General features: G+C 35.6%; 1 protein-coding gene across 2 annotated transcripts in view; it reads left to right on the top strand.

Moving 5' to 3' along the window:
- ENOX1 (ecto-NOX disulfide-thiol exchanger 1) overlaps positions 1-13,841 on the top strand; it is a 314,387-nt gene that overhangs the window by 34,100 nt on the left and 266,446 nt on the right. The window lies entirely within an intron of this gene.

The following is a 13,841-nucleotide window of genomic DNA, read 5'->3' as shown; positions in this document are numbered from 1 at the left end:
CAGGTAGATTTCACTGTAGTCCTGGGCTAGCTTCCAGTTTTCCCACTGCACCCTTTGTAGTTGGGCCTCCTGATGACCTCACCTGGAAGCGTGGAGCCTTGGGGGAGGTGGCGGATGGGAGGATGGAAGGCACCTCCAACTTAAGTTCTCTAGGCCATCTATTGGGTAGGGTGTCGTATGAGTTGGAGCCTAAGAAAGGTATCCATAGAAACATAAGGGTTGGAAAGTACTTGAGAAGTTACCTAAGTGCTCTCCCTAGTCTGAAACCAGTAAGAATCCATTTGTTTTCAAACCTTCATACCCAGATATCTGGTTTCCTTTTGAAGCCTAATATTCTCCATTCTTAGAATCCTTGTGGCCAAGCATTCTTCATAATTCCTGACCTCATATTATGGTGTCATTTCATTTCTTTTTTGGTGGAGAGAGAGAGAATCAGTTGGTCAGAGCCTCCATGTGTCATCATAGACTCAGTTCTCAAATCATCCCATTTCTTTTCAAAGTAGATAAATCCATTTTAAAATTTTTTCCTGTGAAACTGGATATCCCCTGTGCCAGTTTGTATGTATTATGTCCCCCAGAAAAAGCCATGTTCTTTGGTGCATTCTTATGGGGGCAGACATATTAGTGTGGATTGGGTTGGAAACTATTGGTTCAGTGTCCATGGTGATGTGACCCACCCAACTGTAGGTGTTAACTCTGATCAGATAATTTCCATAGAGATGTGGCCCTGCCCATTCAGCATGGGCTTTGTTTAGTTTACTGGAGCACCATATAAGCTCAGACAGAAAGAGCGCACAGCTAGCTGGAGCTGAGACAGACATTTTGAAGACCGCCGTTGGAAGCTGATGCAGACATTTTGGAGAACGCCATTTTGAAATGCAACCTGGAAGCAAGCAGATGCCAGCCACGTGCCTTCTCAGCTAACAGAGGTTTGCCAGATGCCAATGGCCTTTCTCTAGTGAAGGTACCCGATTGCTAACGCCTTATACTGGACACTTTATGGCCCTAAGACTGTAACTTTGTAACCATATACCTTTTATAAACCCCCTTTTATAAAAACCAATCCATTTCTGGTGTTTTGCATTCTGGCAGCACTAGCAAACTATAACAGCCCCCTCCCCGCATTTTACTTATCATCACAGTTCTTGTCAGAGCTGTTCAAGTTCTCTGCATTCTTCTTAACTTTAAGAGTTCAGATTGGCTGAAGGGGAATTAAAAACATCTATTGGTGTTTTCCAATGGAAGCACCACTGGCATTTTGAGGGGCACGGTTCTTTGTGATGTGAGACTCTCCCACCCTTTTGGAATGTTTAATAGCCCCAGTTCCCAAGAACCAAAGGCCAGTGACAGCCCTATCCCCATCGCTGTGATGATGAGCTTCAAACCTTCCTTTGCATTTCCCTGCAGAGAAGCAGAGGAGAAATGGGACTGTAGAGGGGAAACTGCAAGCCCGTCACTTGAGGGTTGAGAATGCTAGAACTGGCAGACTCGAGGGAAGGACAGAGCCAGGCCTAGACTCCAGTCTTTTAACCCTGAGTACCTTCCTCTTTCCCTTCTATCATATTTCTACTCTGAGCTTACATTTATTTTTCAGCTGTCTAGAAACACACTGGCATCTATATAGATGTGCACTGGTTGGAGAACCAGAATTTTTCTTTCGGTGTTTAAAGCAGATCAGGTTTGTTTGATTCGGAGACATGGATAATGGAAAAATGATGTCACAGTGCAATGAGGGAGGCAGGGAAACAGCAGAGAAAGAGTGACTCTGAGGGAAGCCGCAGAGCCCGGGGCCCGGGGGAAATGGTGGGGTTCACAGGTCAGGAACTGAGTGAGGGAAGAGGAGAAAATCTGAGGGAAGGCTGGAAAGGAATATATTTTCACTCTCTTTTCCCTAGGCACTCAGATTTCACCTCTCTACTCCAGGCCTCAGTTTCCTCAGAAATTCAAGGATCAGTTTCTGGACAACTCAGGGAGCCTTTGATTCGATCTGAACTTCTTTCTCCCTTGAACCTTGACATCCATTCCCAGCTCTCACTACTCTCTGCCCTCAAAGTTTCTGTCTTCTCCCTCATTTACTTTGCTTCCCGCCTCACATTTCATTCTTCATGTTTGAAGAGTAGGGAAACCACTTCTGTTTCTCTTGAGTCTTCCAACATCTCAAACAAAATTACAAATTAAAAGGAGAGATCTTAGAAACAATTGTACTTTGGTAAATTTCTCCCACAAAAGCTTCATTAAGGCTCTGCTCTCTTGAAACTTTACCTTAATGCTGGTACAGCCTTACCATGGAAAACTATGTCTCATTTACTAGTATTGGATTTAACCAAAGAAATCATTTAATTCCCTGGTAGAGAAGTTACCTAATACCAAAATATGAAGAATTCCCGACTTAAAGTTACAGTTCTAAGTAGGGGTGCCTCAGTTGTTATGGTGGGGTACACTTAACATCTGCCTTGGCTCCCACAAAATACATGCAGTAAGTAGGGAGCTTGAAAACTGAGAACTAGACTAAATGACCCTTTTCTGTGTTCTCTAATAAAAAAGGGAATCCTGCATGACACCATTTTTCATCTATAAAAAGCCAGCATTAATGGAGAGAGAAGAAATAACATCACAGTTTTCCCATTATCTTGTGTTACTCAATCATTCAAAGCTTTGTGACAGAGTTCTCGAGTCAGGTTTTTACAACATGGTGATTCTCCCATCCTCTCTCCTTTTGTGCACAGACATGAAGTGATGTTTGACTTCTCAGAGTTTCTCATTTCCTGAAATGCACTACTAGCTCTATAAACATGGAAGAATAAATATTAGCTCTATGAGACCACATTCCAATACCAGTTGAAAAATGGCATGTAATAAAAAAAAATACAGGAATGTAATATTGAAAATTATAGACCAATATGCCCTCTTATTGCGGGTATATATCTAATGCTCATGCATGGAGACTGCTTTATCAGAAAAATGCGTGCTGTGTCATACCACTTGTATCTGTGATATATTGCCTGCCCTCATAGTCAGCAGTATATCTCAAATGATTCTTGCCTCACCAGTGAGATGTTTCCGACTTATTTTCCACTATGCTTTGTTAAAAACTCTCTGGATCCTTGCCATTAATTTTGTGGATTATACATGATACAACATTAAATAAAATATTTCTGGGCTCCCTTCTTGCTTGATTCTGCCAGCACCCAATGAATGAGCTCTTTGGGAATTACATTACAAAGTGTTTATTGGCTAGTTTGGGGAAAAAAAGTCTTTGTGAGGGGGGGAAAAATCCAGTTGTGATCTTGCACAGCTAATCGACACTTTAAGTGTGCAAATTGCTATCCCAAAATCCAGAGTCTAGGTATACATTTTCAGAAGCAATGAAAATGCAGCACCTATTAACTTTGTCCCTTAAACCTCATTTTCATACCCTATAAAGAAGACAAAGAGTAACCCACATACGAAGAAACACTCTTCTAAAGTGAGAGGATTTGATATAATAATGTTCAGATAATTCACTTCTATTTGGAAACAACCATCCCATTTGCCAAAAGTTCCATAGATTTATAGCCTGGGCAGTCTTTTCTTCTACATTTACTCCCCACTGTTCCTCTTGCTAAAGATGGAAAATAATCAGCCTTGTATATTTCCAGCTCAGAAGTAAGGAAATTTGACTTCCTGGAATAACTCCTTCTAATTACCTAAATTTTACAGCTTTCTTCTTTTAAACAACAAATTTTAAATATGTATTAATTTTTATTATCAAACATTTTAAACCTACAGAAAAAAATAAAGCCTGTGTATCCACCTACAGATTTTAAAATGTTGATACTTTATCTTATTTGCTTCAGATCTCTATTTTTCTAACTTGAAAAAATTCACTATCCTTCCTATTCCCCCCTCCCCATAGGTAATAGCTCTATAATAAGGCTGTTAAATTATTCTGCTCTTATTTTATACATTCACAATTAATGGAAGTGTGTGTGTATGGATACAATACTATTTTTAAGTTTACATACATAGGATCATACTGAAGATATGTCTTTGCCACTTGTTTTTTCTGAACATTTTTTTTTAGAATTATTTCTGTTAATATCTGAAGATGTAGTTCATTCATTTTATTTAATTGTGTCTTCCACAAGTGAAGTATGCTACTTTCTCATCACAGAACATTCACCAGTCTTTTGGTTTTTCTGGACAGCCATCTACCTGCACCCATCTCATCTTTCTCAGTAGAATTAAAGGTTTATTTGGTGCTGCTGTATCCTGCCTCCCACAGAAGAAGTACTTGGGCAATACTGGTTCCTCAGATTCTGCTACAAAACTTTTTATTTCCTTCTTGTCAATATAGATGTTTTCTTTCTGTATTTTGTTTTGTTTTTACTGTTAGCTATACCACTATCCTTTTCCTATGAGCAGTTTCTGATGCATCTTTGCTAGTTCCTTCTCAGTTGAGTATGATTATATCTAGAGAGTAAGGAAAGAATAAAAAAGTAACAAGAGAGGATAAAAGAAGGAAGAAGGGGTAACTTCCAGTTCTTAGCTGCTGAGGTTCAACTGGTGCCCATGAGGGAGACTTTTGGAAGTATGTTTGTCCATTCCTTAATACTCTGTTGTCTCAGAGGGCAGCTGATTTTAGAGGCCTTTGCTGTTAGACCAAGCAAAAGTTTCTTTTGTCTCTCTGCATCATAGTAACTTTAGAAAAAAATGTACATTATTTTTAAAAAAATTGATTCAATGTTAAAGATTTTAAGATGTTTCTCAAGTCAACTATTAGGTGCCTGGAACCTTGATGAAAAACAGGAGCTATCAAAAATTCTCAAAGTTACCTATATTTGTATCTTCAGTAGATTTCAGTTTGGTTGTATGGAGGTTTTTGCCTATTATGTAATAAATACATTTTTGTTGAATTATTAAATGAATAAACAGTGAAATATTTATAGTGGTTACATGGTTTTTTGACTTGGAGGCATTTTAGAGTTCCTAATAATCACCTTTTATCTACTAGAACATCAAACTTCAACACTTAGAACTCCTGTGACTGAAAACCAAGTTCTCAAAACAAATAAAAAAGCAGAGTCACAAATCCCCAGGAGTTATTAAAATCAAAGCCCTGCTTTGTTAGGGCTCTACAAAAGGTGTTCACTCCCTTGAAAGTTTATTAGCTGTCTATCTTAGAGTTTAGACTGTTCTCAAATTCTGTTCCTGTTTTGCAATTCTAAAAGATACAAACTTTGATTCGCTCAATTATAGTTTTGCATGTGGTTGTGGGCTGAGTCATTGGACACCACTAAAAAAAATACAATTTTGAAAAATTCAAGAGTAAAAGCAATTATTTCTAGAACTGACAGAGCCTTTCCTGGGTTCAATTCCTGCCCTTTTAAACTATGTATTTGCTCTAAGATCCTAGAAATTATTAGACTGTAAATGATCCTATCACTTGGCAAATGTAATTTCCGATGTAAAACGATTAATAAGTTTTGAGAATTTCCTTTGGTCTCTCTGGCAGGCAGTATTTGGGTCTTTTCTGAAAGGCAAGTTTGTAAGGTACCCCCCTGCCTTAATCTTTATTTCTGTCATATTTGACAGAGTCCTGCTAAGCTAAGATTGATGCGAAGTTTGGTTTGCAGCAGACTTCCCTAACTAAGTATAAGTCCTCAGAAAATAGAGTTTCCTGTCAGAAATCCTGACTCACTTCCCCTGCATTGTTCCACTGGGCATCACCACACTCCTTAGTCTTCCATGTACTTATGGCATCAACGAGGAAATGCTTTTCAATCTTAGCTCTCATGTTTTTAAGTAGAATTTTTCTGGGGTAGTAGTGGTAGTTCCAATATGTGATTATTAGTGCTACTTTCTCAGTGGTAAATTTATGATATTTATCAGTATTTGTCATGATCGTAGGTCTGATGATGTGCTTGGGCTGTCATTTGGCATGCTTGCTAAGAAGTGTGGTGGAATTCCAACAAATCATGCACTCTTTGTTCCTGGTGGATTTCACTTTAGAAACATGCGTTGAAGAGCAGCTCTGTCCATCTGTCTGCCTCTAAGTGGTTGCATTGGAGCTCAGCTCAGATTATCCCCTGATCTGCAGCCTTCCTTGCCTTCCTCTTCCTCTTCTGTAGGTCCATTCTCATGGGAGCTTGAGTAGAGCTGGGCTCAGAAACCAGCCAGAAAGGTCAAGCTGTAGAGGAACACAAGGAAATCTGTCTAGTAACAGGCCTGCTGTCATACTTTTTCATTTTTCCCTTGGCTTTTATAGCAGGGTCTATATGAATTTTTAAAAAAGAAAAAGAAAGAATTAGGCCCTTGCTGGCTTGGCAGAAGGATGATTAGTCATGATATTGGATTATAAGGTTTTCAAATAAAAATTTGAGAAAATCTCTGTTAAAATTTGAGATGGAACAGAGAAGAGTGAAAAAAAAACAACTGTTCATAATTCAGATTAGAGAATCAGCAGCTTCATGTTGAATAAATCAAAACTTGGACTTGGATTCTTTAATACAGAGACTGCTATGCAATCTTTAAAGATAAGCAATGCATTATTCCTAAAAATATTGAGGAGGATAAAATTAGGTCAACAGGTCTAGGCAGAAAGCAAAGCTCGTAATTGTTGGGACTTAGAAAAACCTTAAATTTCAAGTGTGCTCTTAATACTTAGCCAAATAAATAATTAAGGACAAAGAATCTCAAGGATGCTTCTGAAAGGGACAAAATTAATATAGGGAAACCTCCCTAATTTGGATGAAGTAGAAAGAATACATGTGTTGAAATTTACGTGATGTTTAATTTCAAAGGCAATTATACCCTCTCAAGTATACAGAGTAATATAGGCTAGTGGTTTGTCAAAACCTCAACCATTACAATAACAAAACTCTCTCCTGCTTCATGAATCCCTAACTTCTCCTTAATATTTTTACACTAAGATCATCCACCCAGGGAAGAATCTTAAAAGTTTAGCCTTTTACCATCCTAAGCAACTTGCATTAATTTAATTTTTGCATCAGTATTTTTAGGAATAATGCATTGCTTATCTTTAAAGTTTGCATAGCAGTCTCTGTATTAAAGAATCCAAGTCCAAGTCCGAAAGACAGTGGTAAGTTTAATTTCTCCTAATATACCTCTCTGACAAATTCATTGCTATTTAGATTGAAAGGTTTTAAGATTACATGTGTACTGGCGGTGAGACCCAGAAAGAGGTTTTCTAAGTGACTGAGTATTCTCATTTACATATCACATTTATTTTCCCTTAACAGTAAGGTTTAATTCAAGGGGAATGATAATAACACACTGAAGTGCAGTCACCTGACTCACAGCTGGTGCGTCCATCTGGAGAAAGAAGACACAGAGGACCAACCTCCCAGCACCCCTAGCCCGGGAGGGATAATCAGGAGGACGAGATAAGGGCCGGGGGGGGGGGGGGGGGGATGTGACAGCCAGCGAGCCATCTTTTCCCTATTATCCTAGAATTTGGCCTGCATCCAGTGTTTCTTTAATTTTATCTTTCGCTTCTATTAATAGCATGGGTTTTGTGTGAGTATTGGAGGTTGAGGAGGGTTTCCTTTTTAAATAGACACAAAGGAGCTACACATTTTTTTTTGAGGAAAACACTTTTTCTAAATTCTTTTCTGCAAATATGGACAACACTCGAATAAATACTGTAGGCCAAAGTTTTCCAGATAAAATTTCTGAGACCATTTCCATTCATTTGATATTCTTCACACACACAAAGATGACTATTTACTGAACAATGCCATCACTGTTAGAAATTCCATCCTAAATTTTAGCAGAGAATGTATAATCCTGAAATAAAGATGGGCTAAGGGAATGGAATGTACTATTCCTTTAATTTAAAGTAACTTTTATTTTTTTGTTTTAAAATCCTGGGTAAAAATCCATTAAGCGCAGTTTCTTAGAATAATCACAAGTACATATATTTGAGATCCCAAAGGACAGCAGTCATAATAGGATGAAACAATTAATTTTCAACATTTTGGAGCTTAGTTTTCTTATCAGAAACATTACCAAATTGAAAGTAAAAGATATCGTATCAAGTAATTCCACTTGCATTGAAAATATCTATTTATACAAATGATGATACTGATATGCACTGTAGAAATTAGAATTTATAAAAAAAAACATTTTTTCTCTTATACACTTCTTTGCAAAGTGAAACATAACCCACATAAGAAACTCTGCTACCTTTTTTCCCTGTCTTAGAATTGCCATCATTTGTGAAAACAAGCTTTTGCTTACTCTATTGATTGGAAGCATTGAAATTGTATTTTTCAAAAGAACATTGCAAAAGGAGGTGGCGAGCTCTAACTAATATTAACTTCTCATTATACTGCACTTAGAACATTTTTTTCCCTAAAATACCTTGCTAAGCTTCATTTTTCTAACTTTGAGTATAGAAAGTCCTGTAGGACATGCATAGAACTTTGCATACGGCAGGCTTTGATTTAAATGTTTTCTGAATAAATAAAATTAATTAAAGGTGGCCACAAAGGTGAATTTTCAAACTCCCATAACTTCAGTGGGCTGAGTGCCAAATGGGAAGGGTATCCAAGATATAACTCTCCATGTTCTCATTTTATGTTTTGGCTCCAAGGTCTCCTCTATTTATTGCTGTGGCATCTGGCAAGCTTGCTTTTCTGGGCCCAGCGCGTTCTGTGTAGTATTCTAGCATTTTCCTGGAATTAAATTTAAGGAAATACCATTTTTTAAAATATGCTTTATGTTTAAAAAAATGTATGCATTTATTTTCTACTAGCTCTTTCACTTAAGTGTCCTAATGGCATTCATGCATAGAGAAAAATCACAGGGAATCTGGTTTTATCTATGCAACAAACATAATAATTGTGTCAACAAAGTGTGCATCCTCCTGTTCTGATTGTTTCTGAGAAATTTTATGTTTTGGGGTTTGTGGCCCCAGGTACCCCATGCTTGCTAAAAAATAACAGCTAAAACATTTACCCAGTGCTAATCTATACCAGGAACCATTCTTTATGTATATTAGCAAGTTGGGCTTTGAAACAATACTGTATAGTGGTTATTATTTATCATTTACGTTTTATAAATGAAGAAATTTAAACTTAGAATATTTAAGAACTTGGCCAAGTTCACACACCTACTGAGTTATGAAGCTGGGATTGCTTTCTCTCTCTCGCTCTCTCTCTTTTTTTAATCCTTATATTTATTTTTACTTTGAAAGACTCGGATTTTAAGAATTTTTTTTCCAAGTTTTTATTATGAAAAATTTTAACCATACAGAAAAATGGAAAGAATTTTACAGTAAACACTTGTATATCCATCCTTCCATTCTTCTGTTCATCCATGAATCTATCTTATTTTTGGATGCATATCAAATAAGTTATAGATATCCCTACCTTTCGGCCTAAATATTTCACCATGCATATAATTGCTAGAGTTCAAAATTTATCATTCTTTCTTTTTCTCTTGAGACAAAATTTTCATATGGTAAGTAGTTATAGGAGTACAATTCCATGAGTTCTGAAAAATGTATACACATTATGTATGCAAATGTGTATACATTATGTCACAAATATATACCTGTGTGACCCAAATCCATATCACCCCACAAAGTTCCTTCAGGCACCTTTCTGGTAAATCTTCCCCTCCACCCCCCAGAAATCACTCTGATTTTTTTCCACCATAGATTAGTTCTAGAATTTCATATAAATGGAACATACCCTATATATTCTTTTGTGTCAGGCTTCTTTGGAGATTAATCTGTTCCTGAGCTTACTGGGAGTTCGTTTTTATTTATTGCTGAGTGGTACTCCATTGTATGAATATACCACAATTTGTTTACGTGTTCTTCTAATGATGAACACCTATCCTGTCTCCAGATTTTGGCTCTCATGAATGATGCTTTTATGAACATTTGTGTACAAGTCTTTTTGTGGACATATGCCAGATCTTTTTCCAAAGTAATCATATCATTTTACATTCACATCAACAGTATATGGTAGTTTTTGCTGTTCTACATCCCCACCACCATTCAGTATTGTCAGTCTTTTTAATTTTAGCCATTCTGATGGATTTGTAGTGATACTTCCTTGTGATCTAGTATGTATTTTTTTCATGACTGGTTTGTCTAGCTCTTTTTCATGGGCTTACTGGCCATTCATATATCTTCCTTTGTAAAGTGTCTGTTAAAATTTTTTAACTATGTTTGTACTGGGTTGTTTGTCATTTTATCATCGAGGTGTTGAGTATAGGATACCAGTGTTTGTCAGATATATTTTTCAACTATTTCCTTCCCATTTATGGCTTACCTATTCATTATCTTAATGATGTCTTTTGATAAACAGAATATTTAAATTTGGAAGACTAATTTATCTGGGTTTTTTTTCATGATTATTATTTTCTGTATCCTAAGAAAACTTTATACCCATGCAAAAAAAAAAATATATATATATATATATATATATATATATTTTCTTTGGGTTTTTTTTTTGAAAAGGTTTATAGTTTTATCTTTTATGTTTAGATCTATGATGCATATTGAATTAATGTGAGATATGGGTAGGGTTCATTATTTTCTATATGGATATTTAATTCTTCCAGCAACACTTTTTGAAAAGACTTTCCTTTATTTACTGGATTGCTTTGGTGCTTTCCTTGAAAATCTGATGACTGTTAAGTATGTGTATATTTCTGAGCTCTTTATTCTACTCCATTGGTTTTATTCCTCTTTATGCCAGTACCACACGATATTGATTACTGCAGTTTTATAGAAGGTCTTTATGTCAGGTAATGTAAACCACCATCTTTGTTCTTCTTTTTCAGGATTGGTTTTGGATATTCTAGATTCTCTGAATTTATGTATAGATTTTAGAACTAGCTTGCCAGTTCCTAAAAAAATTAGCTTTGTGGGGTTATGATTAGGAATTTATTGAATCTGTAACTCAATTTGGGAATAATTTACATTGTATTAATATTAAGCCTTCCAACCCATGAATATAAATGATCTCCCCATTTATATAGGTCATCTTTAATATCTCTCATCAGTATTTTATGGCTTTTAGTGTAAAGGTCTTGAATACCTCTTGTTACATTTATTACCAAGAATTTTATGTTTTGTGGCATATTTTAGATGAGATTTAATTTTTTATTTTACATTTGTTTTCTTATAATATGTGAAATTGCAATTGTAGTATTAACCTGATATCCTGAATCAGTCAAAGACATCGCAAGGAGAAACAAAAGCTTACAAACCAATATCCTTTATGAACGCAGATATAAAACCTCAACAAAAGCTAGCAAATCAAATCCAGCAACATGTAAAAAGGATTATACATCATGATCAAATGGAATTTATTCAAGGAATACAAGGTTGGTTCAACATATGGAAATTAACCAATATAGTACACGCATTAATAGAGTAAGTGACAAAAACTACATTATTGTCTGAATGGAAGCAGAAAACACATTTGATGAAATCCAATCCCTTTCATGATCAAAGCACTCAACAAAGTAGGTATATAAGGTAGCTTCCTCAACCTCATCAAGGGTAGCTATGAAAAACCCACAGCTAACATCATACTTAATGGTGAAAGATTGAAATCTTACCCCTAAGGTCAGGAACAAGACAAGGATGCCCACTCTCACCACTTATAATCGACATTGTACTAGAGGTTCTAGCCAAGGCAATTATGCAAGTAAAAGAAATAAAAGAAATCTATATTGGAAAGGAAGAAATAAAAGTAACTATTTGCAGATGACATGATCTTGGATACAGAAAATCCTAAGGAATCCACACACAAAATAAAACTAGTAAAGCTAATGAATGAATTCAGCAAGGTTGTAGGATATAGGGTAAGCACACAAACCAGTTATTTTTCTTTACATTAGCAATGAGTAATCCAAAAATGAAATTAAGAAAAGAATTCTGATTCCATTAGCATCTGAAAGAAGAAATAAACTAGATAGGAATAAATTTTATAAAGAAATGCAAGACATGTCTGCCGAAAATGACAAAATATCATTGAAAAGATTTAAGGAAGACCTTTAAATAAATGGAAAGATGGCCAACAGACATGGATTGGAAGAAAATGATTTTAAGAAAGCAATATTCCCTAAACTGATCTACAGATTCAATGCAGTGCCTGTCAAAATCCCAGCTAGCTTTTTTTGTTGCAGAAATTGAAAGGCTGACCCTAAAATTTGTATGGAAATATAAAAGAGCCAGAGTAGCCTAAACAATATTGAAAAAGAACAGGTTGGAAGGCTGACACTTCTTGATTTCAAAATTTACTACAAAGCTGCAATAATCAACACAGTATTGTAATGGCATAAGGACATATAAATAATGGAATAGAATTGAGAGGCCAGCAAAAAACCCACACATTTATGGTCAATGGATTTTTGACAAGGGTGTCAAAATAACTCAATGGAAGAAAGAATGGTCTTTTCAACAAATGGTTCTACAACAATTGGATATGAAAATCTGAATGAATAAAGTTGGACCTCTACCTCAAACCATATACAAAAATGCACTCAAACCTGAACCTAACTCAAACCTAAATGTAAGTGCTAAAACTGTAAAAGAAGAAGATATAAATCTTAGTGACCACTCAGCTTCTCCCCAACTTCTCTTCCTCTGTGCCTCACCTTCCCTTCATGAATCTAACTAGGGATGTAACAATTTTGTTGATTTTTCTAAGAACCATCTTTTAGCTTTGCAATTTTCTCTTATTGTTTGTTTTATATTTCAGGGCTTCTGTTTTTATCTTTACTATCTTCTTCTATTGGTTTAATTGGACTTCTTTTTAGTTTCTTAAGGTAGAACCTTAGAGCACTGATTTTAGACCTTCATTCTTTTCAAATATAAATATTTATAGCTGTAAATCTCTTTCTACGAATTGTGTTAGCTATATCCTGTGAATGTTGACATGCTCTTTTCATCATTATTTGGTTTAAGAATTTTGTCAGTGTTGTTTGTTGTTCAGATCTTTCCCCACATGGCCCCAGCTTTTTTTTTTTTTTTATTTATTTCACTTGTTGAGAGAGAGAGGGTATTCAGATCTCCAGTTATGACTGGGGAAGTGTGTATTTCTCCATTTAATTCTAGCCACTCCAGCTTTATTGTGTTTCTTTTACTATGTTGTCATAGTGTGTCTTTTACCTACCATCCATTTACCTTCACACTTCCTGTATCTGTGTTTCATAAAAATACAGTGTTTAGTCTGGTAATGTTTTCGTATTCATCCTGGAAAATCTCTGAGCTTTAATTGACACATTTAAACCATTTATACTGATAAATGGAAGATTTTATGTGGTTGAATTTAGGTCTTTCATTTTACTATTTGTTTTCTGTTTGGCCTTCTGCTTTTTGTTCTTACATGCATTTCCTTTTCTGCCTTCTTTTGAATTAATTATTTTTTAGAATTCTATTTGATTTATCTATTGCACTATTTGAAGGGGTTTCTAGAGGTTACAATATTTTCAGTCCCCTCAGATTTAGTATTGTACCAATTCATCTAAAACACAGAAATCTTGAAACCATATAGGGTCCATTTACTCTGTCTCATCCTTTTTCATATCATTCCATGAACATTAATTCTATATACCTTACAAATCCCACATTATCATTTTTTACTTAATCATAGATATTTTAAAGGAATTAAGAAAAAATATTATTTTATGTTTACCTACATATTCACTATTTCCAGTGCTCTTTATTAGTTTTGAGGATCCAAGTTTCTACTGGGCTTCATTTCTATACAGGTAGTAGAATGTTACCTATCTTTTCTACTCTCCTTTTTTCATATTTGATGCTTTGTATCAATCTATTTTCACAGTCACTGACCCCTTCTTTCATCTGCACC

This window comes from Choloepus didactylus, chromosome 12 (assembly GCF_015220235.1).
Source record: "Choloepus didactylus isolate mChoDid1 chromosome 12, mChoDid1.pri, whole genome shotgun sequence".
Taxonomy (NCBI): domain Eukaryota; kingdom Metazoa; phylum Chordata; class Mammalia; order Pilosa; family Megalonychidae; genus Choloepus; species Choloepus didactylus.
Note: the sequence above shows the minus strand (reverse complement) of the source record. Positions and strands in the feature narration are given on the sequence as shown.